Below are 13,462 nucleotides of genomic sequence, written 5' to 3'. Positions count from 1 at the left end.
TTAAATAAAACATAACTTAAAAAGAAAAAAAGCAAGTATAATAATATGACATGATAATATGAATTTTGAGCTAACTGGATGCAATGACAAATTTATAACATGCTGAATCTAAATACGAAATAAACTGATAAATGGACACTGCATAAAGTCTAACTGATCTCTGGGAGCTACTAATAACCGATGATAAAACTACATTAGATAAATGTGGAGTCCGATGTATACTCCCATCGAGAGGACTCAATATGCCCTGACAAAGGTATAAAGGAATGCTGGCGTGATCACTAAACTGACTGCCCAGAGATGGGACTTTCAACCTACTTGGCTAGTATTTCTGGGACAATTGGGTACGTCGAACCATAGTCCAACTCGGTATGATTCTACTCCCAATGAATTTTGTAAGTTAACTTATTATGTCTGAGTTACTGTAAATACTGAATAGCTCAAAACTGAACATACAAATTGAGAATGCAATAATTAATCTAGTAATTATACATTTATTACTGAGGCAAATGTCTGAAATATGTTACATAACATGTGTAATTCAACAAATAAAGAAATACAAAGCTAAGGTTCTGAAATTCATGCAATAATATGAGCAATAACATGATAATCTGATTTAAAATATATATTTAATTAATTCATGAAGTTCTAGAAAATGTTCTAGAAACCCTCTGTTTAATCATGATAAGAGAATGAAGAATCTTACTAAAAACAAGGGACCTAATGAGTGAAAGGAACACACTAGTGAAATCTCACATGCTTGGTGATGATATCCATGGAAAAATTCTTAATTTTCGGGGCTTGAACTATTAAAATTTGTGGTCTTCTTGAAATTTTTCTCCTCTCTTACTTCTAATTTTTTAGGTTTTGATTTTATGATTTGATTTGGAAATGTTTTAACCATATTTATAGGCTTAAACTTACTAAAATATGATGATTTAGGGTCAAAACGATGTTATTTAGGGTTTAAACGGAGTGGGGAAGGTCAAAAAGACCTTTGGGAAAGTTCCTATGAAGCCAAACGACGGCCAGGATTGACGGTCTGTAATTTGCCCGACGCCCCGTCGTCGGATCCGTCGGCAGAGCCTGTTCGACAGGCTTTTACTAAAATAGGCATATCATTTTAGTCGATGATCAGATTTTAGCAATGTAAGTATCTATGGATAGATAATTCAATTAACTATCTGTGGGTAGGTCATAGGATACCTAATTCATTTTATGCTTAGAGTTATTATCATTTGAAGTTGACCAAACTGCATTTCCCCTTAACTGCTTGCAAATTTTCCACCTACGGACTGTGTTGGTCATCCGTATCTCTTCTAAGGAGTGGGTGAATGGGGGTCTCAATCGGAAGTCACGGACTACGGACCGTCGATCAAGACTTAGCCAATTTTTCCCGGCTGATTTTTTATGAATTTCTGATCCCATCAACGGTTGTGCATTATGGACCGTTGTCTTTCCGACGGACCTTCAATGCCATTGTTGGTTGCACCTACAGATTTTTTTGAAAAAAAAATAATTTTTGTTTATTTTCGCTATGTGGTGTTACAATTTGTTTTTATTGGGTAAGCTTAAGTAAGGTCTTAAGTGATGTCTTTGATCTTAGTATATGTTGATTACTATTAAATATGATTGGAAAGACATGTTTCTTTTCGGTCAAAACAAAAAATATACAATTTTATCAGTGTATTACTTGTGCCATTAGTTTTATGACAGCCTTGTGTTGCCTTTTCTGTAATAATTTTATTTGATCAAAGTTAAATCACTTGCTAATAGTAGTTCCTTTGTAACTTGTTTACTCCATGGTTGTGTTGATAACTTCCCTTTGATGATATGCTTCAATGTTTTGCCAACAATAGAAGAATTAAGCGAGGATACATTTTATTTCTCCGATGATCTAATAATAGAAATTTGTAGAGGAAAAACAGTTCATATATGCATATATATATATATATATATATATATATATATTTGTTACAAATGTATTACCAAGTTAACAAGATATTTTAAATTAAGAATATATTATTTTAAATTATTCCGTGTTCTTTCGCAACAAATATGAAAAATATGTGAATATATATATATATATATATATATATGAATAGTTTAAAAATCATCTTTTACCAATTACATCTTATTTTCAATATTATTGAATAAACATTTTAATTTTGTCCCTACACTAAATTAAAATCTTACGACTATTGATAAAAGAATGTTGAAAAACAAGTATTACACATTAATTCTTTATTTATAACATTTTATATTTTCTTACTTATTACTAATTATTGCAAATACAACTACGCGGCACTATCTTTTATGTCCAGCGTGTGTTGACATTTTTTTCAAGCTAGTGTCACATAGGCTGAAAAAGGGTAAAACTATTCATAAAATAAGTTCAGGGGGTGATAGGACATTAGTATAAAATAAGTCTTTCTCTTAGATTTCAGACATAAGTTGAGGGAGTAATCATGCATCTTCCCAACAATATACAAATAAAAATAGTTCTAAAAAATAAAATGTAGTTGTTCTTTCAGATATTCATATGACTACTTGATATATTCTGGTTTCATGGCATTATTAATACTTTTTCATTAAGTTTAGTGTGTCCTAAAGCCTTTTTGTTCTAATGTTTATATACGTTTCTCTTTGTTTTGCAGGAAATCTGTCCAAAGGTTAATGCGGAGATTTTGAGTGAAGATATGCGGAAGAGACAACCTATGGAGCTTGTGATGGTCCATCGTGCTTGTGACGGTCCATAGGTGGCAGCGTACTGCAGCTGCTGAAGGAAGATGGGGATTTCTGACCAAGTGTGGGGTTACGAAGCTTGTGACGGACCGTCGTGTCTATGACGGTTCATCCTACAGGTTCATCATGAAGTTCAGAGAAGTAATCCCAGTACCCATATTCCAAGAGTTGAAGTGTTTTGGAACGAATACCCTCGATGGACCGTTGTGCCTGTGACGGTCCTTCATACTTGCTGTCAAGGGTGATGAAGAGAGCAGCAGAAGAAATTGCATAAGTATGGGACGACGACAAAAGAAATTGCTTAGGTTTTTCTTTTCTATAAATATTTCGAAAAACCTCATTTTTGGGTTAGACTCTGGATCATTGTTAGATTCTTAGATTGTTAGACACCGTATTAGTAAACATTGTATTGTTAGACTTTTGATTATCATTAGACTTTTGGTGAGATTATTGATTACGTTGAGATTCTTGCAAGTGATTTTTGGTGATTAATCAAGCAAAGTTTCGGATTTTACTCTTTCTCATTGAAGTAAGTACATGAATTCTTATTTACTATATTTGAATATTATGATTATGACTATGACTAACTAAACTTCATAACTAGGGTTGTGGAAACCATAGGCAAATAATGAGATAAAACCTAAGTAAAATAACAATTCTAGAATGTTGTCTTGCATGTATTAATAATTCTTTCACTTAGAGATCTTTTTAACGGATGGCCGACGTTAGCACTCGGCTTAATTCTTCTTGCCGGACCAAGGAGGTAGATAATAGGAAAAGAATTATCAACATAGATTTAGTGTATACTATCTAATAGGCTTGTATTGATTGGTACGAGTTAATAACTTAGTCAAATATCGAATACAATGCTTAATATGGGGTAAAGATAAGGGTTAGGGTAGCAACACACGTAGCCGGTCCAAGGTGCGGAGTGAGATTTTCTAGATGCCGAACCAAGGAATTAGAAATACATAACTTATCACTTTGCATGCAAGATACTAGAAAAGAATTGTTATAGTTAGAATTATCAAGTTATGAAGGTGTGGGGAACACGTAAACCCTAGTTACTTTGATTAATTGATTAAAATCCAACATTAAAAGTCGTTAAGTGTCTCTTTCAATTCCGTTAGTTAGTTTCATTCATTTAGAAATAGAAACCACCCTTTTATTGTTTTTACTTTCCAAGAAAGTCATTGACCAAACAATAGTAATAATAGGTTGAAGTTAAGTCTAGACTATTTTCTTCGTGGGAACTATCCCAACCTCACTAGTTGGGTAATTTACTTGATACGACTGCTTTACTTCTTATTTTAGAAGTATCTTTGAGTGTATCAAATTTTGGCGCCGCTGCCGGGGAATTATAGCTTTTAGATTAACTTGAACTTGTAGCTATAGTTTAGTTGATATTTTCTTGATTTTACTTTGTGTTATTTTTTTTGATTTTTTTCAGAACTATCCTCCTTGTATACCAAATACATGGGGAGGAAGAGAACCAACCCTTGTTTCCCCACGATCACGAATTAGAGTGTACACTGCGCAATATGAATCGAAACTTGGGAATAAATCATGATGATCCTAACCAGAACATCCCAGCTCCGGTTGATGTTCATGGTCAGTTTTTACCCGATGCTCTGGGTGAACACCAACAGAGGGGAAAAAATCACGCTCCACGGCCCCAAGCATACTACAGAGGCTATGATAACATAGCAGACTCCGATGGGCCACTGGTTTTGCCTTCTCTACCCACAGACCACAGTTTTGTGGTAACTAGTAGCCTGATGCAAATGCTCACTGCCAGTGGTTTTTTTTCAAGGCTACCCTCTGAGGATCCACATCCTCATATAGCTAAGGTAAGGGCAGTGTGTAAAAGTTGCGTTGGGAGGCTTGATTTGGATTTAGATGTAATAGGTCTCAAAGTGTTTCCTCTCTCACTGACGGGAGAGGCTGCTATGTGGTTCACTGAGCTCCCGTACAACTCAATATTTACTTGGAACCAACTAAGGGATATCTTCTTAGCACGCTAGTATCCGGTCTCCAAGAAACTAAACTACAAAGACAGAGTGAATAATTTTGTGGAACTACCAGGATAGTCAGTTAGTAGTTCTTGGGATAGATTCACCTCATTCTTGAGAAGTGTTCCAAATCACCGTATAGATGATGAGTCACTGAAGGAATACTTCAATCGGGGACAGGATGATAATAAAAAAACGGCGTTGGACACTATAGTAGGTGGATCTTATGGGGAATTTCCTTATGCTGAAATTGCCGAAAAATTAGAGGAAATCTCCCGGAATAATAAAGCTTGGAGTACTAGGAAGTCTGATACAGGGAGAAACACCTTCATAGTGCAGTCCACTCACAACCGAGCCACAGATGAGATTCGTGAAGAAATGGCTAAGATGAGAACTGAGCTTGGGTTTGTACTAAAACATGTCACTGGGGTGCAGAAAAGATAAATGCAGTCAAATACTTGGCTAAACTACCACCTCCTAATGATGAATGCTATTATGCGGAGGACACTTATGCAGTAAATGAGCAGACGAGGTGGTTTCCGACCAAGCGCCCAAGTCTCAAATCAGGATAATTGGCGCCAAGGTCAAGGGAAAGAAGGTCGGAACTATGGTAACTATAACCATGAGCGTCATTATGTACGAGATTAAAACTTCAACCGCGACAACAACTTAAACAGGGGTAACTACGGTAACAGAAATGATAGGAATGGGCCCTATGTCCCTCCTCAAAATCGTGAAGTTACTCCTAGAGATAGTGGAGATAGTATGGCGCATGTTGAGGATATGTTGCACAAAATGATAAGGATGTTCGATGTTAGTGATGAGCACATTAACGAGTTAAGCTGTGATTTAGCTAGTATTGAGCAAAAAGTTGATACACATGCAATATTGATTTTGCGAAAGCATTACGTGATCTGGGGGCAAGCATAAATCTCATGCCCCTCTCAATTTACAAGAAGTTGGGTTTGGCGGATCCAAAACCCACTGCGATGCGGCTACTGATGGCTGATCGGACAGTGAAAAGGCCTATAGGGATACTCCATGATGTGCTAGTAAAAGTTGAGTCATTCATCTTTCCGGCTAATTTTGTTATTCTTGATTGTGAAGTCGATTTTGAAGTGCCTATTATTCTTAGGAGGCCATTCGTTACTACAGGTAGAGCATTAGTTGATATAGAGAAGGGGTAGATGAAATTTTGGGTAAAAAATTAAGAAGCGAGCTTCAACGTGTGTAGGACTATGAGGAAGAGTGGTGAGCGCCAATTGGTATCCGCCATATCCCACAAAGAAAATTTGAAGAAGGAGAATGAACAAAAAAGTGAAAAACAAGAATTTAGGGTTGGGGATTTGATGCTTGTAGATAGTTCCGGGTCGCCCTTTCTTCCGGGGAAGCTTATGTCCAAATGGATCTGCCCTTAATTGATTACCCAAGTATTCCCTTCATGAAGCAGTTGAGTTCAAAGCCAAGGAGGAAGTGCGGTTTAAGATAAATAGAGACCGAATAAAACTCTATTTTGGGCATAAAGCATCGGGGAATGAAGTGATAAAGCCATACCATTTTGATGAAGTCTGAGTAATCAAGTGTCCCTAGTCGTGTCGCGACATTAAATCAGGCGCTTGTTGGGAGGCAACCCAATACTTATAGTCTTTTTTGTAATGGTAGAATTTTTCTACTAATGAGTTTTTAAATTTACATGCACATCACTAGGAAATTATGCAGAAAATTACTTTGCAGTCACTGACGGATACATCGACGGACCGTTTCGACTGCAACAGACCGTCGTATGCGTCCGTCGTACCACGTTTGTCTTTCTATTATTTTCAAACTAGGGCACACACGACGGAACCAACGACGGGTCGTCACAACTGCGATGGACCGTCGTCGGGGAATCGTCTCGTCATTAATGAGGCGTAGCCGACACAACCCAGTTGGAGTTTATAAAAAAAATTCACCGTTTAAAATTCCCAACAACTAATTTCACCCCATTCCTTCATTATTCCTCCCATTTCCCTCTCTTTTCAACTTCCACCATCTCTCCCTCTATCAACCGATCATTGTTCCCCCAAATTCTCCGATGCCCTACAAGTTATAACTTACTAGTCAAAGTTGCTGTTGTGGGTGTTTTCCTTGTCACTGAATACTTGTACTTTTTGTTTCCCCAATTCTAAGGTATGTGTCTCTAATTTCTAATCAGTTATCTTGCATTTTTGTTTATTAATTAGTCTTAGCTTTGTTGTTCGTGATATGTTCGTTTCTATTATATAAGATTCTGTCTAACCTAGGTTAAAAATGTTTGAAATTGCCATGTTTACAACCCTAGACATAGGTGCTTTCACACTACTAATTTCCTAGGTTATTGGGTTAGACAAATGTAGGTCCATAACACTACAAGTTCGATTTGGGTTCATAGGGCATGAATGAGGTACACTAGTTCGTTCACTGATCTACATAACGAGACCCCGATGACGGACCTGCGTACCCACGTCAGACAGTCATAGGGTCCATTCCAAAAGCCCTAACACCCCACTGTCCATTTATTTTCCAAGTGTCCTTCAACAGACAGATGTGACGGACCATCATACCCACGACGGTCCATCGTGCACAACCGTTCTAGTTGTCATAGACCCTCTTTCTGAGGGTCTCTCACTTTTTCTAAGTGTCCTTCAACGGACACATGTAAAGGACCGTCGTGCCCATGACAACCCATTCTGCATGACCGTTTTGACGGTCAGAGACCCCACTTCTAAGGGTCTCTCACTTTTTCTAAGTGTCCTCTGACGGACACCTATACTACGGACCGTCGTACCTGGGACAGTCCGTCCTACACATATCGTCATACTAGTCAGAGACTCTCCTTCAGGGTTCTCGATATATACATAGTCTAAGTAAGAAACGACGGATCCTATGACGGTCCGTCATAGTCACGACGAGCCATCACCAAGCCTGTCGTGTGTCACTTTGACCTTAGAAATGATATACTGTTTTAATTTTTTTGTATGGTTTTGCTCGTCTTGTTTGCCACTTCTCATTTTAATATTGATCCTTTACATGAACTATCTAGTATGACACCCCTGCGACATCGAATCTATGCACGCGGGAAATCGAAGTCTGTCGCCCCGTCTGCCCGCATGGTCATTGGTTCTGATGATGAGCGTGACCACGAGAAAGTTCCCCTAGGCACTTCAAACCTTTCCCGTTCTGCACGTGCTCCCAGAGCCACACCCAAAAAGGTGGTGTCCGGCGTAGTCACTACCTCCTAGTCTGATGAGGAGCGCACACTGACCAGCACAACCTATGGGTCAGCCACAAATGAAGAAGGAGTGTCTGGCTCCTCAGGAGTATCCTGGTCGGAGGAAGCCTCCGGCTCTACTGAGGTTGTCACACCCGCCACCACTGCAGCGTCGGCCTTATCTGATGAGGCTGACACTTAGGAATCCGCATAAGGTTCACCAGCTTAGTCCCCCACCCCAGCCACTGACCATCCCAACCGGTGGTGTGTCGATGGGCGATTTCAAGTCAACTCCGACGCCGAGTTTTTGACTGATAGAGGAGTTATGACTCGAACACTCACCTTGAAGCGGCGAGTCCTAATAGGGAGTCTCCCGACGATGGCTGAGATCCACAATCTCTTCACCAGGCATCGCTTGGAGTGGACAGTACGTCCTTTGGGCCGTTACAGTGAAGAAATGGTCCGAGAGTTCTACGCATCCTATGTAGCGACTCTCCGAACACAGATAGAAAGGCGGGCTGCCTCCGCCAAACAGGCCCCACTGAAGCAGGTCCGAGTACGGATCGTGCAGGTTGACATTTCTCTGCCTGTCATCCACCGATTTCTATACGGCAAGGGTATTCATGCTTCTCGGACCCCTCTCACAGCCGAGTTTGACTACCACTGGTAGATTGTTAAAGATGGCCAGTTCTTGCGCGAGCCATCACTGAGAGAGACCACCAAGAGGTTGATGGACCTGCACTTGTCAGATGATGGAGAGGGTGCCGACTGGGTGACTGGGCCAAAGGGGGCCATAAAGAAGTCCAACTCACTTTCACGGTGAAGTTCTTATGGCTGATTGTCCGACACTGTCTTTCCCCCACTTGCTGAGGAGGAGGCGCATCAGATGAGAGCATCAGAGTTAGCGGCTAGAGCGTCTAGCTCCCGAACTGTGGAGATAGTAGGAGGCACTACTGATGGTGCAGTTGCTGCTGAGGACACCACTGAGGGTGTCCAGATGGCACAGGGTGTGGGTTCCGGGGAAACTGACCCACCAGCTAGCTGATCGACAGCGCTTTGCGCCACATGATTGTCTTACCTACCACTCTAATATTTAAATTTTTAAGCATTGGGGACAATTGCACGTTTTTTTGATAGGGGTGGGGTAAATGGAAAGTGAGTGTTAGGGTGAAGTCTAAGTAGCCCAATTCACTATCTTCTTTTGGGGTTTTCTTGCCTGTGTTCTTTTTCCCCAAAAGACTAATTACTTTTTCTGTTGAACCGGTAACTTTTGTACATAGTTTCATTCTGGAGCTTGATGTCTAAATGATATCCTGATAAATTAGAAAATGATGCATGACAAGGCATAGTAACTGATAAATGTGTATCTCTAACCATGACATAGAGGTACACCATTACATTACCCTAAGTATTTAATTCGAACTAGGTGTATGATAATCTGGTATAGTGATGAGATGTCAAGTGAGTGTGAGGAATATTTGAATAGTCCACTATTGGTACTGAGCTAGAACTTGCCTGGTTAGTCCTGTTAAAAGTAAGCTTTAATAGACAAAGAGGAAAGGATCATAGGCCCTTATCCAATATAGCCCATTTTTAGCCTAAATAAAAGAAAGAAAATGAAATTTATCCTTCTTTGATCCAAATGATCAGAGCTTAAATTAGACCTTTATTTTTCACCCCAACTGATCTTTTCTGGAAACAATGTGTTGGCTCTGGTCCCTCCTTGGACATGTGCACCTCAGCTTATGCAAAAAGCATAAGTTGAGGGTGGCTAATTCAGTAAACAACCTTCGTTATGGCCCTGACTCATCTTTGGGTATTGTGTACCTTGAATCATGGCAAAGCCATGAGCTGAGGGTGGCTATTATGAGAAATGCTCTTGAATGTGGGGTTGAAAGAACAAAGAGAGAGAAAGAACAAAAGTAAATTTACTCAAGAATAAGTTGAAAGAAAAGTAAAGAAAAAGAAAAATAAATAAGAAATACAAGCAATAAAAGACGAGAGTCACTTACATAAATGAAGACAGAAGAGAAAATAGCAAGGTGAATGAATATGAAAAACTGGGATAGATAAAATGATAGAAAGTGGAAGGTTTAGCCGATGTCAAGTAGGGCAAAAAGTCACTAAATTATGCCTAAATATACTCTACCTGACCCTGAGCCTATGTTACTAGCTAAAAATGTCCTATCGTGATCGTAAGGGTTGTATAGAGAACTTAAGGAAGTGAAAATAAGGGCAAGCTTATGGCAACAGGTATGAATGAGTGTCACTTTTTTCTGAGAGCGAGTGTTTAAAAGTAATCCTTATACTCAAACCGAAATCATTGTGTGAAAAATGCGGATTTTGTTTTGAAGTGAGGACACTAGTTACAATACCGAAATTGTTAGCACCTCGGTGAGAAATTGAAGAGGATAGGTGTTAGTGAATGGTGAGTCTGTGTCATGTTCTGATCCCACATAATTCAAGCCTAATAGTGATAGCATATATAGATTTGATGAGATTAATCGGGATTGATAGCCAAATGATTGCAAAGGATAAAACATAGATACTATTGTACAAAGATACTTTATTGAGTCATAGTTCGTCGCTTGAGGACAAACAATGAATTTAAGTTGAGGGTGTTGATATACCGTGGTTTCACGGTATTATTAATACTTTTTCCTTAAGTTTAGTATGTCCAAAAGCCTTTTTGTGCTAATGTTTGTATAAGTTTATATTTATTTTGCAGGAAATCTGTCCAAAGATGAATGCGGAGATTTTGAGCGAAGAAATGCAGAAGAGACCACCTACAGAGCTTGTGACAACCTGTCGTGCTTGTGACGGTCCGTAGGTGGCAGCGTAGTGCATCTATTGAAGGAAGATGGTCAATTCTTACCAAGTGTGGGGTTACGAAGCTTGTAATGGTCCGTCGTGTCTATGATGGTCCCTCCTACAGGTTCGTCATGAAGTTAAGAGAAGTAATCTCATTACCCATATTCCAAGAGTTGAAGTGTTTTGGAACGAAGACCCTCGACGGACCGTTGTGCCTATGACGGTCCGTCATACTTGCCGTCGAGGGTAATGAATAGAGCAGCAGAAGAAATTGCATAAGTATGGGATGACAGAGTCCATGACGGTCCGTCGTGACCACGACGACTCGTCGCGAGGTCCGTCAATCCAACCGCATTTTGGCAGATATCCAGCAAATAGAGTCCTTGTTTAATTAGGTTTTTATTTTATATAAATAGTTCAAAAAACCTCGTTTTTGGGGTTAGACTCTGGATCATTGTTAGACTCATAGATTGTTAGACACCGTATTAGTAAACATTGTATTGTTAGACTTTTGATTATCATTATAATTTTTGTGAGATTATTGATTACGTTGAGATTCTTGCAAGTGATATTTGGTGATTAATCATGAAAACTTTTGGATTTTACTCTTTATCATTGAAGTAACTACATGAATTCTTATTTAATATATTTGAATATTGTGATTATGATTATGAGTAACTAAACTCCATAACTAGGGTTGTGAGAACCATAGGAAAATAATATGATAAAACCAAACTAAAATAACAATTCTAGAATGGTGTCTTGTATATATTAATAATTTCGCTTAGAAGTCTTCTTAACAGATGGCCAACGTTAGAACTCGCCTTAATGCTACTTCCCGGGCCAAGGAGGTAGATAATAGGAAAAGAATTATCAACATAGATTTAGTGTATACTATCTAATAGGCTAGTATTGGTTGGTACGAGGTAATTACTTAGTCAAATATCGAATACGATGCTGAATAAGAGGTAACGATAAGGGTTAGGATAGCAACACAGGCAGCCGGACCAAGGTGCGGAGTGAGATTTTCTATATGCCGGACCAAGGGTTTAGAAATACATAACTTATCACTTTGCATGCAAGATACTAGAAAAGAATTGTTATAGTTAGAATTATCAAGTTATGAACCTGTGGGGAACACGTAAACCCTAGTTACTTTGATTAATTTATTAGAATCAAACATTCAAAGCTATTAACTGTCTCTTTCAATTCCGTTAGATATTTTCATTCATTTAGAAATAGAAACTCCCCTTTTCTTGTTTTTACTTTCCAAGGAAGACATTGACCAAACAATAGTAATAATAGGTTGAAGTTAAGTCTAGACTATTTTCCTTGTGGGAGCGACCCCAACCTCACTAGTTGGGTTATTTACTTCACACAACCGCTTTACTTCTTATTTGAGAAGTAAGTTTGAGCGTATCACTACTGAACATCATAATGTAAAATACATGTGCAAACACATTTGAATAGATGACAAGAAAAATATACAACATATCGCCTATAAGGTAATATTATTGAAATACCGTGAATTACATGATTGAACCTTAATAAATTGAAATTAATATATTCATTTAACCATTAAAAAGTTTCATTGACCATCTTCATATGTTCGGGTGAATAAGAGATATATACTCTGATCCACATTGAACATACACAAAAGAATTTGTAATATTATTTTGCGCAAACCATATTATTAAAATCTTCTCTAAATAAATAACACTATTTACTGTAACAAAATTTTAACAATACATACATACATACATACATATATATATATATATATATATATATATTAACACATTGGAACACTAAATCAATACGTAAGACAATTGGTGAAAAATAATAGTAATTTGAGTTTATATTGAGACGTTATAAATAAATCCTAGAATATACTCGAATTTACAGAATATTCTATTGAAGTCATAGTACTCACTACACAAGCATATTACAGTAACATTAGGCACAAATCAAAATAAATCTCTAAAATATTTAGAAAATTCAATGACACTCGACCCTAAAATCGAAAAAAATACAAAAAGACAAAGAAAAAAAGACATAAGAAGTAACATAACTTGAAAATGCCCTTCAACTGAGCTCGTGGGAGAAGGAAGAAACCACGGAGGAACTGACCTCATGAAAGAATAGAAAAAATTACGCTCTTTGCAAACAAAAGTAGACATATCTAGAAGAACTATGAAAAATGAATTTTCTTTGTGTCATGTTAGTAATTGTATATATGATTGAAAAATTCCTACATGAATCAAACGATTTGTTTATTTAGCAAACGTATAAGTGTTTGTGAAACACGCACAATATAAAGTTAAAAATTATATTGAAAAAGTGAGGTTCGATGAATTCAGATAAGAAAAGATTAAATAGAAGGGTTCAAAATAAAAATTTATACAAGAATAACGCTATATTACATGAATAGAAGGGATCACAATAAAGTACATTATTCTAGATACATTCGATCGAAGTAAATTAACTTGTCACTCTTTTCTCATTGCATATTTGATATGCAAAATACATGGTAATAATACTAGATTTTTTGCCAGTGTTGTTGAAACAACACGAATGTTTTCCTTAATTTATTTTTAAAAATCTTCTCATTTTCTTGATGTTATAAAATTATAAACTTGAAAAAAAAACAAAATAAAAGTGCTAG

The sequence above is a fragment of the Solanum lycopersicum genome, chromosome 11, assembly GCF_036512215.1.
Source record: "Solanum lycopersicum chromosome 11, SLM_r2.1".
In the NCBI taxonomy this organism is placed as follows: Eukaryota; Viridiplantae; Streptophyta; class Magnoliopsida; order Solanales; family Solanaceae; genus Solanum; species Solanum lycopersicum.
The sequence above is the reverse complement of the archived record's forward strand: the minus strand, read 5'-3'. Positions refer to the sequence as shown.